Consider the following 17,863-nt stretch of genomic DNA (forward strand, 5'->3'; position numbering starts at 1 on the left):
TTTCCCTTGCAATTATTTTTGCTTTTTCTTGGACTTGTTTAAGATCAAGATTGTTTTTGATTTCCTGAAGTCTAAAGTTGTACCCAAAATTATTCATACCCTTTGGAAAATAACACACTTTTCTAAATTATTTATTTGTAAAAGTTATTATGTTGGTACTTCCACTATATCTTTTGTCTATTTGATGCAATACACATGTGTTTGGCTAAACTTCATTTGCAAAATACATATGACCCAGGTTTCTTTTTTGCTCTTTTGTCTCAATTATTCATACCCCAGATTTAAACAGTCCAAAATCTCTTAATAGTCAATAGTGTGACCTAGTGCTTAACCACTTCCTGCTAGGGCAGTTATCAATGTTGATGATGTTTGGCTGGGATATTTATCATTTTTTCTGTTTTTAAAATTCTTCAAAAGTTCCTTTCTTCATTTACTGGACACTTACAAACACGTGAAGGACTGTCTGGTGTCCACTCTAGCCTGACAGACAAAATCTATTGATGCCTGAGTATTTCAGCCAGGCCTGCAAGCCTTGTAAAAAGAGCCCAGATTGTGTGGTGTTATATAACTTTCTTTTGTTCACGAACCTGGCTCAGTGCCAAATTCTTCCAGATTTCGTGTCTCGTAAGATTGTGCAAAATTGTTTATTACTTTATTAAACATATTTGCACTGTCTTCCTGTAATTTGTTTATAGGTACTGCAAATTCAATGAATTGTAAAATGCTAGCATTGAGGTCTTCTCTTGAGTAACTTCCTGAGGCTGTAGCTTTCAGCTGCGTCTGCAAATTTCTGATGAAGTTGTAATCCTCAATTGAAAAACAAGTTTTTCTAGCCCTGATAGATTTCCAGCCCTTGAGGTTGTCTACGGAATCATATAATTGAAAAGTCCGGGGTTTTGGGGCAAAATAAAATGAGTGCATTTCTACCGTCATTACCATTTATTTAAAAAAAAAAATTCAAATAACCTTTACAGTAAAGCAACTACGGGAACCAATTTCAGTCACTTGGCTATTGTGCTAAATAAAGACGTTTGTATTGCTGAGTTTTCCAACTCGAAAAAAAGTGTACAAACTCCCTATGGTCAAGATGAAGCCATAAATCATTGGAGCAGCGACCCACTAATGCTTTATCAAAATCAACCAAACTTTGCCGTTGAACTCGCTTCAAAAGCTTGCGGAACAGGTTGGGACCTTCTTAACAACAAAGATCCTTACGGTTTACCCTTGTTTAATTTTCATATGCATTTAACGTTTGGAAATTTTTTTGTCACATAACGGTAACTGTACCAGGTAACAACATCTTTGACGCGCTAAACAACCATTACGATAATAAAGCCTTTATAGACACCTGTGGACAATTCAACATCGATGCAACAAGGTCTGTCAAAGAGACTCGGAACACCACATCAAATTGTTTGAGCACTGCTTCCTTCTTTGACCCCTGCGAAAAAGGAGGCTACATACCAGTATTCGGTAAAAACTACGATGCTCATGACCTCAGGATTCCCAACAGCACTCATGCCACTGCTGCTTACAAGGGATTTGGGTGCTAGACCCACCTAAAGAATCTGGACACTCGACTACTTACACTGAGTTTCACCAACGTGGGCATCAAAAGATCATTGAATCGATCAGGACCTATGCTTATGCTCTGCTGGGGGCTCAAGCTTGAACAATACCAAGTGTTCTTGAATCCGGCACAAGCCTGGATTCTCAAGAACAATTTGTTACAATGGTAGAAAGTTTAATAAACTCTGACCCCATCTAAAATCGAGAATCAACCAGTTTAAAGATTCTCCACAGTACAAAAAAAATCCTTAGAACCTTGTCGTTAACCCAGGGTTGTAGCTGGTTCCTTTATGGAATTTAGAATTGGAACAGTTGATGCATGGTTACAACAACAATTTGCAAATTGTGACCGACAACATGCAAATGGGCTATCAACCAGCCTTAAAAGTCAGACTCTAGGCTTGACTCAGAACCCGACAGTAATTAAGAGTTGCCCATCGCCCGACCGGTTCTAACACCTTTAGAAGTTCACAACGATGAAAAATTATCTCTGACAATTGGGGCCGTAGCCGAAGCTGAATTGTTTTTTAGTGTATGAATTTGTGAGCCACTAAGAATGGCTCAATGCAAAAATGACCTTGTAGAATTTTTATGAGGTCTTTGACGTTGTGAACATTAAATTTTAATTGTATTGAATAATCTTCATCTTCATAATCATAATTTATAATACTTATTATAATATTTACAAATAGGTCATTTGGGAGACATTTTGTGGTAAATTTTTCTGCATTAGGGAGAAATTGGCTTTTAGGGAGACATTTCAGTGTCTCCCTATTTTCAAACTAACAGAAGGAGGCCGAATTTTAAAGTCCATATTTTGAGAGATGATAGTTTAGGGCCTAAAATGAAAACATACAAAGTTTGGTTCAGATCAGATGAGGGAATATTGAATTATGGGACAGTAAAGTTGGAAAAATTTTGTTCACATTCTTATGGGAATGTCTCCCTAATGACCCATTAGCGGTAACTTAAATTATAATAATAATCTTCTTCATGATCATTTTCATTGTTACTATCATAGTCACCTACAATCTCGACATCACCCTTTATATTTTTTTCGGTTTTAAAATCTACGCAATCTTCCATTTTTTACAACATTCACAATGGCAGCAGGGTTTTACAATCAAAACAATATTCACAATCTTCACAGTCTTTACCACAATATTCACAACCGCGGCAATTTTTACAATGGAAACAATACTCACAGTCTTCACAGTTTTCAGAGTATTTACAGAGTTCACAGTTTCCACAGTGTTTACATTCACAGCAAAGTACACATTCTTTAAAATCTCTACAATTTATAAAACCATGGCAGAATTCACATTCCTTACAATCTTTACAACCTGTACAGTTTCCACACCGTCACAACCGTTTTCATAATTTTCAGTTTCCACGGTCTACACATTTTTTACAACCACGGCAAAATATGCATTCTTTACAATCTTTTCAACCTAGAAAGTAACTCTTTACAGTAACAATTTGACTTTTCACACAATGTTTTAAAATAGCCTCAAAGTTTTTTTTAATAGTTTTTAGCCAGGTTTCTGCAAATAACCAAAAACCAGCATGCCGACCCCCAAAACTAATGTCTAAGTCAGTCAGTCGACCGACTTTATACTCAGTGCGCTAAACATTCAACTTGGCATGCTTCCGATTAATTATTTTTAGGACATTGGCCAAGTTTTGCAGCTGTCTGGGTTTTGGTGGGCAGTGGTGCTGGCTCAGGTGGTGGGGCACTTACGGTTTTAACAGCTGCAAAGCCAGAAGATATTACTTAACTAAAAGATACTCGCGATAACAGAGTCCAGATTTTTCACCCAGAGTCACGTCCTTGTCCAGCACCCTAGACATCGTGTCTTTGATTCAATTAATTTGACTGGAAAGACTATTTTTATCTTCTTGTATCACACTGACCCTCATCAATCTTAGGTCTTTCAGCTCTCATTTTTCTTCCATGCCAGTCGCTTCATATGACTCAGCTTCAGTCTGGGCAATTTCATCGTCTAATTTACTCAATTCAGCCAAGTTTATTTCCAACACCAATAACATCTCACAACGTCTGAAGGCATTTATCCAAAGCTACGAGTTCCCTAGGGCTAATATTTATACCTTCTATTTGGGATTCTTCACTTTGCAACTCTTCCACAGCCTTGCTAACCTGATCGGATGTTTTTGGAAGTTTCAACGGGATTCTCTCACGTTATGTCACTTAAGTTTTGTTCCACTCTTTCTGCCTCTGTCCCAAAATCTCGAAAACCCAGTTCATTCCTTACAAAAATATTACCATATGGACAACTGACTTTTCTTGCATTTGTCGCGATTGTTTGTAGACTTAAAAATTCTGTGACTAGTAATACTTCTTTGTACTTACCTATACCTTTATAGTGTAGACCTTTATTTAGTCGTATACATGTATAAAATTTTCATATTTGCGAGTTAACAACACGTCTGGTCAATTTTTTTGTAAACATCTACAACACAAACAGTAATGGCAATTTTTGCACCTTCTAATTTTTTGCTCTGTGTGACTACCCTCGTGATGTCACTATCTAAATCAGTTTAGTAATCTATCCCATTCAAGACCATTGGGGTCTTCGTCAGGTTAATTATCTAGAACAGGTATCTCCTCTGGGTATATTCCTCCTTCTTCTGCATTTGAATATATATAGATAGCTCGTCAAACTTTTGAAATGAGACTCCCCGGAATTACTCCCTGTGTAACTAACCACTGTTGCATTGCCAGGGAACCTCCGATGAGAGCTGTCATTTTTGCCATGTCTTCCAAATTCAATTTATCCAAGTTAGGTGATGCCATCTTCAGCACTTTTTAACCGGGCATGGCATAACCCATTAAGATTACACTTTGCACAGCTCCGTAGTAAATTGAGTGTGCAATTCCATTTGTGTTGAAGTAGCTCATGATGTTTTTAACATATTTATATTTACATTATTTGTATTTATTTTTTAAATTTTTCAACCTCTATCCATAACTAGAGTTTCTGTGGGCTTGTTCAGCTGGAAGGTTCTATTTGTATATCCATGTACTTTTGAAACTTATGCCGTAAAAGAAAAAATAATTCAAGTTTTCTGAGTACCAACAACCCACCATAAAGTAAACGAGGAGTGTCCAAGCATTTATTTTCAGGGTCGGTAATGCCCTCACTATTCTTGTGTTCCAGTCAAGCCAACTGATCTTTTTTTTTTGCCTTAGATGACTCGTTTAGGATCTTTAATGCTCACTGTGTTTGTTCATGCCTTGCTCTCGCTCTGTTACTTGCTTGGATGTCATTGGCATCATCTGCTGATTTCCCATAACAACAACTTGTTTTTAAAAAACAGTATAAATTTTTTGTTGAAACTAAGATGTTTTGTTGTAAATAGCGTTCCAACAAGAGAAGACCGGTACGCATACTATTTACAGCAGGTCTCAGTCAGCACCCAAGCTTTGGTTTATTACAGGATCAGCCTCCAGGTCTTTCACTAATTCTTCTTCAGAATCTAAAGCCATGTTGTTGCCCAAAGACTTAATTGGCACAGATACACCCAACTGGGAAATGATTTTCTTTTTTTTTTTTTAGCTAGATCCTCCCCCTGGTAAGGTAACATCATTCTCACAGTAATTAGACCCTTGAACAAAGAGCCCCTTTGATTTAGCACCATGTGCTCAGCATTCCTTCTAGACCCACTCAGTTTGCAGACAGGCAGTGAAGAGCACACACCACATTTTATGAGTTCTCTGCCCCTCGGTAAGTCTGCTGTTTTATTCGGTAAGTTCCCCTTATATTGCTTCATCTTCCTTAATGAAACTGTTGGAAAGAAGATTTTATTGTGTGCAAGAGATTACCCTAGGTTCTTTTCACTATTTTTTATTACATTGTGAAGTTTTTTGTTGTGTTAATACAATGAATACAGTCAGGTACATGTGCGTGTACTTGAGTTTCCATCCTCTCGGTAAAGCTTTAGTCTTATTTCAAAAAAAAAGTTTATCTCACGTTTTATGAAATACATGTAACTTGTGAGAGATTGGTATCACGGCATGGTCATGTTTATGCTTGATTCATGGAGTCTACAAATTTTTTCTTCCTGATTTTCATGCATTCTCACTAGATTACGTTTGCCATTTTATTGCTCTGTCTTTATTAGTGACATTCTTTGCTGTTGGGATGGAAAACTAGAGGAATTTAGTTTTGAAAAGTTTTAACTTTTACTCATCGTGATCTGTGTAGTTTGTGCCACAGTTGTGACTAAAATGTATTACTTTGCCCTACATACCTGTGTTGGAAGGATTCAAGTTCTCAAACGTCTTTTTTTTCACACTTCACAGCTATTTCACATTGCTTTTTATTAAGCGCAAGTATTCAACGGTGATTTTCTTCCTTGCTTTGTCTGTTACACTGTACATATAAATGTACATTTAACTGATACATGTAGTACAGTCACATTCATAGGATTAGTGGTCCTGTAAGTAAGGAGAGGTGCTTTACAATGGAGTTAGTGTTCCAGCAGTTTAGACTTGGTCCTTTGTCCTTTGGTTAATATTAGCTCTGGTCATTTTTTATACATGATTGTGTCACTGATTGTTTTACGGTGGGAGGACTAAAGTCTCCTCTAGCCTCTAGCCCGGTGAGCTCTTGGTTTATCTGAGCCCAACTGACCTTGAAGGCAGGGATAGTCTTATCAGCGTATTTTGGATTTTGGTGTTCTGAACTGCTACATGCACCTCTGGCTGTGACAAGGTTTTTGTTTACAGGTTGTGAAAGGGAGAGCCAGATGCTTTGTGTGAACTAGCTATGGAACTAGGGACTGGTCAACTTATTTTGTAGACTTATAACATTTACGTTGTAGTTAGCTTTTAACCACTTCATGGCGGGGCATTTTTCAATGTTGATGATGTGACTATCATTTTTTCCATTTTCAAAATCCTTCAAAAATTCATCATTCCATTTAACGCTCGTTTATAGCCACACCAAGTAATCTTCAGGCACTACTCTAAGTTGACAAGTGACCTTCATTGACGCCCGAGTATTTCAGCCAGGCCAGCAGCCTTGTAAACAGAGCCCAGATTGTGCGGTGTTGTATAACTGTCTTTTGTTCACGAACCTGGCTTAGTGCACTGCTGATCTCTTTTCAATAGGGGCCAGATTAGCGTGCAGGGGTGCTGCGTGGCTCATTGCTGTGGTGGTGGAGCGCTTTTGTCCGCGGTGGTAATCCGCTCGCTCTCAATGCCCCTAACCCTGGTATACGGTTTCAAAACAAGGCTGGATTATCACCACTCTTGAGAGTGAAAAATGTTGGTAATGCCCAGCAGCCTGGTCTTTTGTTCGGAGTACGGTCTTTTGTTCGGAGTACGGTCTTTTGTTACAGGGCCCTGTTTCCTTTGTCCGAGTTTGGAGACACCGGCCACCCATATAAACCATACGTCTCCGATCCCGGAGTCCCCGGCAGGAAGTGGTTAAAGTTACTTTTTGCATATGACCGTCAATCTTTTTATGTATTCATTTGTTTTTTCTTTGGTTTTTGATGTTGCAGGTCGTCAAAAGTGTTGTGTTTGTTTTGCAACCCTCTTATATGCTGTGTTGGCCTTCTGTTTTTTTGGTTTTGTTTTTTGTTAGGTTTTCGTTTTTTTGTTGACATTTTTTTGCTAGTATTTGCTTGACCTTAAATTTTGTTGAATCCACGCTCCTATTTCTTTTGACCAGCAAAGTTTCATTGGCATCTAATTTTTCTTAGTTTAACATAATTTATTGAGTGCATTTTTTTTGATGATCAAAGTTAATCTAGTCCCATTCTGCCCAGACATCACACTGGTTCTTCATTTTTATTTTAGTTCCAAAGTTTGTTTGAGTTTGTGGTTAAACAATTCCTTTTTTTTATATCTTTGTTGGGATTCTGTTGAGCACTGCCCCCAAGCAATAAATTTTGGAATTTCACTTTTTGCGTTGTTTCCTCTTTTCTATAAAATTTGCGGTCATTTGCCTCCACCTAATTTTCCCTGCGACTCCTTCCTACCCGATCAAATTGGAATTTGTTTTAGCGAGTTCCCCAAATTCTGGTTTGTTTTTTTAGTTTATTCAGACTTAGTTTGGGGTGCTATTTTTCCATGCTACATATTATTTAGCAAATTAACTTTAAACTTATGGAAAATTTCTGTGTCTCAATAACTCACAATCATGTTTCCCTGACGCTTACATTAATTTCTTTTATTAGATTTTGAACCACGTTGTTGTAAACACTTCTGTTGTCGTCTGTACTTCCATCGAGCTCAAGTTATTTAGAGTGTTTAAAAGAGACTTTAGCCATTTCCTCTTTAGCAGCGTCTCAAAAATTAGTCGACGAAGAATGCAAGAGACATGATTTGGCTTTAGAATGACTCTGGCAAGCAAAACAGCAATGGGAGCAACAAAGAGTCAGGTACATGTATTTCGATTTTTTAAACATCTGCATGAGGACCCAAAAATTATGTCAACAGACACTTTCAAATGTAGATGAAGCTTTGCCGGTTGGATTAGAGCACAAGACAAAACTGGGCCATTTTTATACACCTACATGTGTACCATGCCTACAGTGGTGATGATTAACAAGTTAGGGAACCTGTTTTTACCTTGGGTAGAACAGCAGCTGTGGCCCTCACCGAACTGTGGTGGACACCACATCCTCTGGTGCAGTTCTGGTACCTCTATAGTGTACACCAGAAATACACAACACAATTAATAAATACGCAATAACACCATAAGCGCACCACACACACTCCTAAAGTTTGCTTGAGCTTGAACAGTTAAGTGCACCAGAACTACACCAGAAACACTCAATCCACACAGAACTGCACCAGATCTCTGCACCACATAATCTTTACTCACTTGCAGAGAACACCAGAAGTACACCACACACTATTATAATAATTTTCCTTTACAGTAAGTACACCAGAACCACACCACACAACCCTCAGTTCATATTTTGATGTCAAGGGGAAATTACATCATCACGGTATGCTACCCAGGCTCCCTCAGTGGGCACTCAGACTACACAGTGTAAGGGCTCTGCACAAATGACCTTGCTAGTTTCCTGTGTGGCAAATTTCAGTCTGGGGACAGTTGGGCAGTTACAGACTAGCAGTTACTAAAAATATACATGTCATGATGTGTGCCTGACTTGCACCAAGGAAAAGTGTTAAAAACGCAGTAAGAAACGAGTTTCATCCTGATAGAGCACTTGTCGTGTATGTATGGAAGTATTGCACTTTGTTTACAACATACCACTATATGGGAATTCTGTGATGAAAGCATGTTTAACCCTACATGTGTATACAGGTGGATATGGTGGGGGAGCTGTTTGTATCAGTAGAACAAATTGTTCAGTCAAGCAGGACAGTAGAGCACAGTACAGTACGCTTCCTCCACCGGCGAGTCCAGCTGTTTTAGGCAGCATATCAGGTGCTGGTGAGTTGTTAAATGCAGACTCTGCTAGTGTCGTCGTGACACTATCGGAATTCAGCCAAGGGGACGCGGGTAACAGAGTTTGAGTCAGACTCTCAGGATTCAAGTAATTTCCGCAACCCTTATCGCAAGAGGTCCAGGTTTCCAGTGACAGATAAGTGCTTCACTGGTGAGAAGACTTGTGCACCAACAAATTGGAACACAAGGAGTTCCAAGAGGAGATTCAGACTAATCAGGTTCCAGCTATTCATGGGCCGTATTTCAAGGCACCGGAGCTACCTAGTCAGGTACGGGCTTACTTCAAAGAGGCTTAGGTGTTCTTGGTCTCTCAGGATGATAGGCTCAATGATTCTCACAACCATTTTCAGAAAGCTGCTTTGCCTCTTGCACATCTCATTTGGGTAGATGCATCTTGCCCTAAGACTGTCGAGACAAGTATAGTTAAGGATCATGTTCCATCGGCATTGATTTAACTTGGATCTGCATGTCAAAGTCTGGCACTTTCCATGCAACATGCTTTTGATGAGCTACTTGACAGAAAGTTTGACAGCCTGAAGAGTCATCTGTTTGGTGGAAAATTATCGAGGATATAGAGGAGGCAGAAAAAGCAAGTAAGATGGCTGCCAAAGTGACTAAGGCTGCATCTAAGTCAGCTCCAGACAACAAGGGGAATAGGGTTTTCCCCTATTATTCTGCAAATGAACAGAAAGTTCCGGGGCAGTAACCCTTTTCAAGGGCATTCTTCCGGTTATGCTGCAAAGCCAAGGTACATGTATGCTGCATTTCAATCAGCACCTGCACACCAGGGCAAGTTCTGACAGGATCAAGGTATGGTTGATCAGAAAGCAAAAAATTAGATACTACTGCTGTTCCATTTCAGACAGGTTGTCTTCAATATTTTGTTTGCAACTGGAGATTTCTTAGAACAGATAGTTGGATACTTCAGTCAATAGTTGGTCATAAGATAGAGTTTTAGTTAACCAAGTTCAGAAACGGACTAGAATGCCTGTGACAGAAACAAATTCTCAGTCTCAAGTAGAGATTAGAAAGAAGTTGACAAATTTGGTCAGGAAAGGGGCAGTTACTGTGGACGAACCAGAGACCGACCAGTTTATTTCGTCTTTGTTTTTGATTTTCCAAAAAGTCAGGGGGACTTTGTCCTGTGGTTCACCTTTGTTCCCCGAGTACTTTTATAGTATACGAGCACTTCAAGATGTAAGGCATTAACTTTGTCAAAGATTTGTTGTCACCAGGGGATTTTTTAGGTTCTATTGATTTTACGGATGCTTATTTTATGATCCCTATTCATCCAAGTCATCGCAAATATCTTCGTAATACATGGCAGAATCAGCTGTTCCAATTTGCATGCCTTCCCTTTGGGTTAGCAAGTGCCCCTCCAACATTTACAAAGGTTCTCAAGCCAGCCGCAGCACAGCTCCGTCAAGGGTGAATTTGTTGCATGTTTTATCTCGAAGATATCCTCATACTAGGCAGTACAGCACAGGAGTTGGGTTTCATCATCAACCAGGAGAAATCTCAGCTTCAACCAACAAGGCACCTAACGTACCTAGGCTTTCATATCAACTCAACTATGACACTGTCTCTTCCAGGAGCCAAGTCAACAAAATCATCAATCATTATATATTACAGGTTTTGCCCTTACCCAACGTATATTAATATGCACTGTATGCTCAGTGCTTGTCCGAGAGCTTGCGAAAAGAACCTCATAAGCTTACTCGGGTGGGACTCGAGCCCACGACCTCCTGCTTACCAGTGCAGATGTCTTAACCACTCCACCACCGAGCTTGCCGGCTGGCCGGTCCGAGTCAAATGAAGCAGCGGGTACCGCGAACTATTTTCAAGATGTATTTTTGCCTTGGAGAGATGTTAATTATATATAACAGGTTTTGCCCTTATATCTTGATCATCAATCATTGTCAGGACATTCTGCAGGCAGACACGTTAACTGTCCACAAGTAGGCTCAGCTCATTGGCTGTCTGTCTTCCAGCATTCAAGCAGTATTTCCTGCCATGCTGTATTATCGAAATCTACAGCAAGACAAGATTGCTGCTCTGTGTCACAACCAGACTCCATTGAGGAGCTGCCAAGCTGGATCCATTGTGTACGCTCGACACATGGTGTCTGCACAGAGGCATAACATTGTCAGTGGAATTTCTCCCTGGGGCAGCAAATGTCAAGGCCGACGAGATGTCCCGGACCTTCAACGATTACACAGAGTGGCATCTTCTTCCTGTGATTTTCGAGGTGGTGGTGGACAACTTGAATTTTCATCCGTCAGTCAATCTCTTTGACTCACGGTTGAACCATCAGATACCTCGTTTTGAGTCGTGGCACCAGATCCACAAGCCTGGCAAGTGGACGCATTCACAGTCAGTGGGAACAAATATCCGGGTACCTATTTCCTCCATTCAGTCTACTCTTGAGATGTCTTCGAAATTCAAGTCAAGGAAACCATGGTTCTGGTAATCGCTCTGGTTTGGCGAACTCAACCATTACTGTTACCACTGCGACCAGAATCTCCTTCCATATGGGTGTTCAACTTTGTGTGAATGGGGAAGGTTAAGGCCAGCAACCCTTAGGGGGTTAGGGTTAGCGACCATTTCCAAATCCCCCCATGTAGAAACTATTGTTTACATGCTGTGTAGAACAACCCACGGCACAACGCGACCACTGACCATCCCTTTTGTGTCCACATGGGCACTAAAGCTTGTGCACACCTACCACAACTTGACAGCCATAAAAAAGCAGCTGTTCAAAAACACTTCTGTCACAATCATTGTTTGATTTCTGAGACCTTCAAAAAGCCAAACTACAGTACTTAAAAGGATTAGTGATCAATGCCGGGGTCACTTCCAGCCATACTTTCAGGATCTCTACAGTTCTAATCTTGGTCATACGTTGCATCCACAATAATGCTTTTGTCATTAGACCAGCCAACGTTTGGTCCAAGTGCCCTGAGCGCACACACACATTGCAACCTAAACTGAAAGAGATGTCGAGGGTTGTACTTCACCAAATACGCACCTATAGAAAACAGTGCAAAATCAGACTGAAATAGCGCCGCCTCTTGACTTTTGTGAAGACGTTGGCCTCTGTTTTTTCACTGGAAATTCAAGATTATGGCCAAAAGATCACTTTTCGTTTCAATTTCAGTGACGGAAAAAATGTTTTATGTGCCTTTTAAGGAAGATACCCACAAAATAGCAGTAAAACTAAGAGTTCATTTCTGAATGTAGCTGCCCACCTCTATTCAAAATAGGCCTGCAATTTGGGGCTTTTTGTGAAAGAAATACCCTGCACTGGAAACTATCAGTCCCAAATTCGGGATTTATAGAAATATTTCTATGATCCCTCCTGGTTACGGGCTGTCTTATTGTAAAAATCCTGTAGGATCACAAAATATTAATGAGCTTGCATGCAGAAATACAACCATTTGGTGGAATGCACCCTGAGAGCGTTCATGCATACACATCATACGTGATCCGTGACCTCTGAATAGTCTCATTCAAACAAAACGTTATTTTAAATGGCTCTAAAAATTGAAAAATTTAATTCTTAAAGGCAGAATTATAGATAAAAAAACAAAGTTATTTCAATATATTTTTACAATTATCTCTGGTTCATTTAAATTTGCCCAATACAGTTTTACATTTTAAAACACTTGGCTGACCTAGCGACATGGTTTTAGTGTGTTTACAGAACTTTGCAGACATATGTCTTTCTCTATATTGTCGTGCCAATCTGAGCAATTTTGTTACAACATCGCTGGTTTTGAAAAGGAGAAAATATGGCTCTGAATCCTTCAACCCGAATCCCAGAAAGAGTTTCCGGAATCACCTTCGTCTGGAAATGAAAATGGACGTGATCCGGATGCACACAGACAAGAAGATGAGCTGCTGTGCTATCGTTGAGAATTTGGGAATGCGAGGCCATCATAGCGGGAAAATGCATCTTGAAGCAGAAAAGTGAGTAGATTGAGGAATTTGAAGGGAATGCTCTTCTTGATCGAAAGAGGGAAAATTCGCAAGACAGGCAATGAAGAAATAAATGCTTTACTGTACGAATGGTTCAAGGATGCCACAGTGCAACTGTTCCCGGTCTCTGGACCACTTCTTCAAGAAAAGGCCCTCGAGTTTGCGAAAGAACTTGGAGTTTCTGACTTCAAGGCATCGAACGGGTGGCTCAAGTCATTCAAGAAACGGCACAGTATAGTTTATGGCAAGATGTGTGGTGAGAGCGGTGGTGTGGACAAAACACTGTTGACGACTGGCTGAAGAAAGTCCCTCAACTTTGTGCTGGGTACAATCCCAGAGACATCTACAACATGGATGAATCTGGGCTCTTCTTCAAAGCATCCCTCGATTCCACACTTCGCATGAAGGGCTAAGATTGCGGGGGGGGCAAGCACTCCAAGGAGCGACTAACTATGATACTTTGTGCCAACGCCCAAGGGGAGAAAGAAAAGCCACTCCTCATCGGCAAGTCAATCAACCCTCATTGCTTTAGTAGACTGCAGCAAGAGGATGTAGCTGTAGACTACCACGCCAACAAAAAAGTCTGGATGACCAGTAACATGTTTGAGTTGTACATGAAGAAGCTGCACAAGAAGATGGGCCACCAGAAGAAAAAAATTCTCATGTTGCTGGACAACGCCACTTGTCATCCACACCTGCAACTGAAAAACATCAAGCTCGTCTTTCTGCCACCAAACACAACCTCCATTATGCAACCTACATGTATGGACCAATGCATCATCAAAGCACTTAAACTCAAATTCAGGAAAAAGCAGCTGTGCAGCATACTGCAGAAGTTGGAGACAAACAAAGAGATGATTGGCCCTGAGCTGTTGAAAGCAACAAACTTCTTCAAACCATCTACTGGGTTGACCAGTCCTGGAGGGATGTTGACAGCAAAACCATCCAAAAGTGCTTCAGAAAATGTGGGGTTGGGGCAGACACGGTCACTGAAGAAGAAACAGCAAGAGGAAAAGAAGATGCTGCTCTGGAGTCTGCTTGTCACAACGCACTTACCATTTCCCTGCAACAACTCACTGTTCTAGATGAAGGACTGGCTACTGCTGACAGTAATCCAGACACATCCATGGCTGACCTCCAGCCATGCTTCCATGCATGCCATGACAACGAAGGCTCTGACACTGATGAAGAGGAGGACAATGAAGAAGAATCTTGCTCCAGCACTGTCAAGATCTTTGACCAGTGTGCAGCCATGTTGATAGAAATGACGAAGTTTGCTATCATGAAAGGTTGTGCTGGCCTGGTGGATGCCTGTATGGACATGGAGGAGGTTGCGGCAGAAAGTCTGCATCAGCATCAAGCACCCACCCAGTCATCACTTCTGGACTTCTTCAAAAAAGTTTGAACTGAACACCCAAGCTTTTGGGCCAAAAAAGGCTACACAAAACCCAACAGCTCTTTTCAGAGCCAACAAAAACCAAACAGCTCTTTTCAGGGCCAACATTATATGGCATTGAGTGAGAAACGTCCCCATCGTTGTGCCGGTAATGCGTAGCTTATTCTCACATGCATAATAAACAGGTGTTTAAATAAAACGACTCCCCGCTCATCATCTTGCTTTTGATTCCCCACTTATTAAGAAAAAAGTTTTTAAAAATGTAAAAAATACATGTTTAACAAAGCATTACGTGAATGAAATAAATATGCTGCATATTTTTTTCCAATAAAAAATCCCACAAAGCATCTACACTGTACCTTAGTTTGGGATAGATGTAAGAACACAACGGTTATTAATAAGGCTGGTTTGACTGACACTACTTTTATGAACATGTACCACTACCTGTGTAGAGAAACCACCTGTCTATAAAGACCACTTTTTTCGGTTTCCATCGAGTGGTCTCTCTGGGCAGGTTTGACTGCAGCTTATTCTTATGAGAAATTGACTTGCATAAACTAACAGTGACCCAAGGACATTTTGGAATTAATTTCTTCGATTTATGTTAACATTGCTTGATAGGAACATGCATATCCAAGCTTTCTTTGAAAATATCCATAAAATTATTAAAAGCCAAATTAACATCTCCACCATTTAAAACAGAGATCCAATCCAGAGAAGATAGCATTTCGCTACATTTTCATGTGAGTAATCTTGAGATGAAGTATACTGAGGAGTAATATGATTTAGTTTTAAGTGGGTATGAGGTGAATATTGGGAAGTGGTTTTGATAACTCGGTGACTATAATGCCAGAATTTTGGTAAGTGTTATATATTTGTAAAATATTGTCAATAAGAGTAGGTGATGTATTTGCTACCCTGATCAGCTTGTGGATCATTTTCATTGAATAAATGCTGAAACAATGTTTAACAACATCAAAAATTTTTCCAAACTGGCATCAGGAGCTTTATAAACAACTCAAATTATAACATGTACATTCAAGAGCCGGCATTGATGTTATTTAGATCTGTTCTAAGACGAAGGATATACAAAGAGCAACTCCATCACCGATTCTACCCTCTCTTTTTTTGCCAATAATGTATAACCAGGTATATTGAGTTGATTCATGGAAGAATTTGCATTCAATTACATCTTGGATAAGCCTACTACAGAAAAATTATGATTTAAGGAATGTAAACAAAGTTTGTCGCTTCAAATTTTTAGTTAAACCCCTGATGATGTTAAAGTGAAAACTTATCGAATTTGTCATAATTAAAAAGTTAATCAAGTTGTCAAGTGAGTAGTAGCATAAATTTCTAAAAAAGGGATTATCCTGATCTTCACCATTAGGTAATTCAATAGGTTCTTAGTTTAAATCCAAAAGGGCCGGGAGATTTTATGAATAATTTATATTTGAGTGACTTGAATTCAAGTCAGAAATCACCAAATTAAATTCTTGAGAACCAAGCCAACTAAATGGGAGGATACTACTCGGACAACAAGGACAACACCAAAAATCAAATTATCGTCAGCAAAATTAGAGTAGTCAATGAGATCAAGGCAAGTACAGTATTCACATCACAGAAAAAAAAAATTGGTTATTTTTCACGGGGTTACCGCCAACCTGACAGGGAAATTTAACTGGCACATGAACCCTTGATTTTAAATTGAGTTACTTACAGTGCTTATATAGCAAATATGAAAGCAAAACAAATTAATAAACATTAAGGACACAGAGGTACATTAACTAACAAATGAAAGGAACATACATCAACACAAACGATGTAGTTGCAGCATTGGACAATCAACTTACGATTCTCTCAAGAATCACGCTATTAGCAGGTTATTAAACTGATTCAGGAGCTGGGATATACTTAATGTAGAGGTCGCCGTTCCCAAAGACCAGATTCTTCCCATCTCGATATGCCCTCTGCATGTCACACAAGGATCTCTTTTTTACCACATCAGCAGCGGGCATATCCCTGAACACGAAGATTCCAGACTGCCAGGGATACCTTCATGGCCTTCAAGAATTTCACCAAGATGTGCCATGGTTTATCTGATTCAGATTTATGTGGTTTACCAGTTCTGTGGGCATTCTCGATCTCCATATCTGCCATTCCGAATCTCAGTTGAAGGAATTTTTTTAACTAGTTGAATGGGACAATCGAATCTTTTGATTGTGTCTCTGGTACGCCCTTGAACCACAGAATGAAGTTACATGAATACCTCTCTTGTTGAAGAACAGCTCCCCAAGGTGAGCTATTCTTTTTTGGGTGGCCTCCAGCTGGCTTGTTGTACTTGCCATTTTCATGAGTAGCATCTTGGTTTTGGATTCTAGATCTTTGATTGTAGATGCCGAGAAATTGAGTGGCTCAGCCTTGTCCGCTTACATTTTTTTGCTCTCTGTCACTCTGCCAAGTAGCGATTCCTGGTTGAATAGGGCAGCAGCCAGGTTGCAGATTTTGTGTCTCAGGCCATCAATGGCGTCACCATCGTAGGTAGTTGAGGAATTGGTTGTAGGGTTATCAGAAGGTGGACTGATCGAGTCACCAGGCCCAGTTGAAGATGGTAAAGTTTCTTTCTCTACTCGTTTTAGCATGTTGATGTTATTTCTTTCTAATTATTTCACATTTGTCATACTGGCTGGCTACATTGGAGATAATTTTGAGACGATTCCCGGGAGCTTGTCACAAACATGTCTGTCTTACATGATGCTCTTACATATAACAACTAAATAATAATAACCGCAGTACTTGAACTTGTAATTTTGTTACAATACAGATTAAAAATCGGCATAAATCACAAATGGTGCTTGTTGTTTATGTTGTGTATGTTGTTGTTTAAAGATTTTAACCTTCATAATATATTTTCCTTCCTCTCCCTTCGTTAATACAACTTTTGACAGTGGAGAATCTCCACTTTGGCCATCTTGTTCACGAAGGTTAAGGTTATCTTAGCCATAAAAATGCGAGAGGCAACGATAACAACAATTTTTTTTTTGTAGGTTTTATGTCAATCCTCAATCTTGAGAAACTTCTGATCCAATAGTATTGGCTATATATCCCAACACTTTGCTCAGCTCATTTTGCTTTTCTATTTTTCGTAATGTGATCTGCTTGTACACGAGTAGGAAAGTCATTGTCTTTAAAATTTAAATTATCATCTGTGTTGTATTTGTCGTCCTTTCTACATGAAATTTGTAATTAGGGTTGGCTTCAATTCTGCGTTCAATCTTGTGGGTGTAAATTTTAAGGCAGCTCTCAAAAACCACCTGATGCATTCATTGTCATCTTTTTCACGTAGACAATTGCCCTTTTTTTCCCAAGTACCTTGGTAAATCAATGTGAGTATTTGCTCTAAATGGTCGATAATGCATAATGTTAATATAAATTCCAGAAATTGAAACAAAAATTAACTTCAAGCCCA

The 17,863-nt window shown here is 39.6% G+C and overlaps 1 protein-coding gene across 11 annotated transcripts in view; it reads right to left on the bottom strand.

Annotated features, from left to right (window-relative positions):
• Positions 1–17,863, bottom strand: part of kctd9 (potassium channel tetramerization domain containing 9) — a 189,986-nt gene that overhangs the window by 155,489 nt on the left and 16,634 nt on the right. For 6 of the 11 annotated variants that reach the window (XM_087144854.1, XM_087144851.1, XM_087144857.1 and 3 more), the window contains exon 2: positions 8,171–8,245. The exons of the other annotated variants lie outside the window; for them this stretch is intronic. The gene's annotated coding sequence lies outside the window, so the exon portion shown is untranslated. The remainder of the gene's footprint in view (positions 1–8,170; positions 8,246–17,863) is intronic. 11 annotated transcript variants of the gene reach the window in all.

The sequence above is a fragment of the Acanthaster planci genome, linkage group LG13 (assembly GCF_054643075.1).
Source record: "Acanthaster planci isolate LZ-2023a linkage group LG13, COTS_SCS, whole genome shotgun sequence".
NCBI lineage: Eukaryota > Metazoa > Echinodermata > Asteroidea > Valvatida > Acanthasteridae > Acanthaster > Acanthaster planci.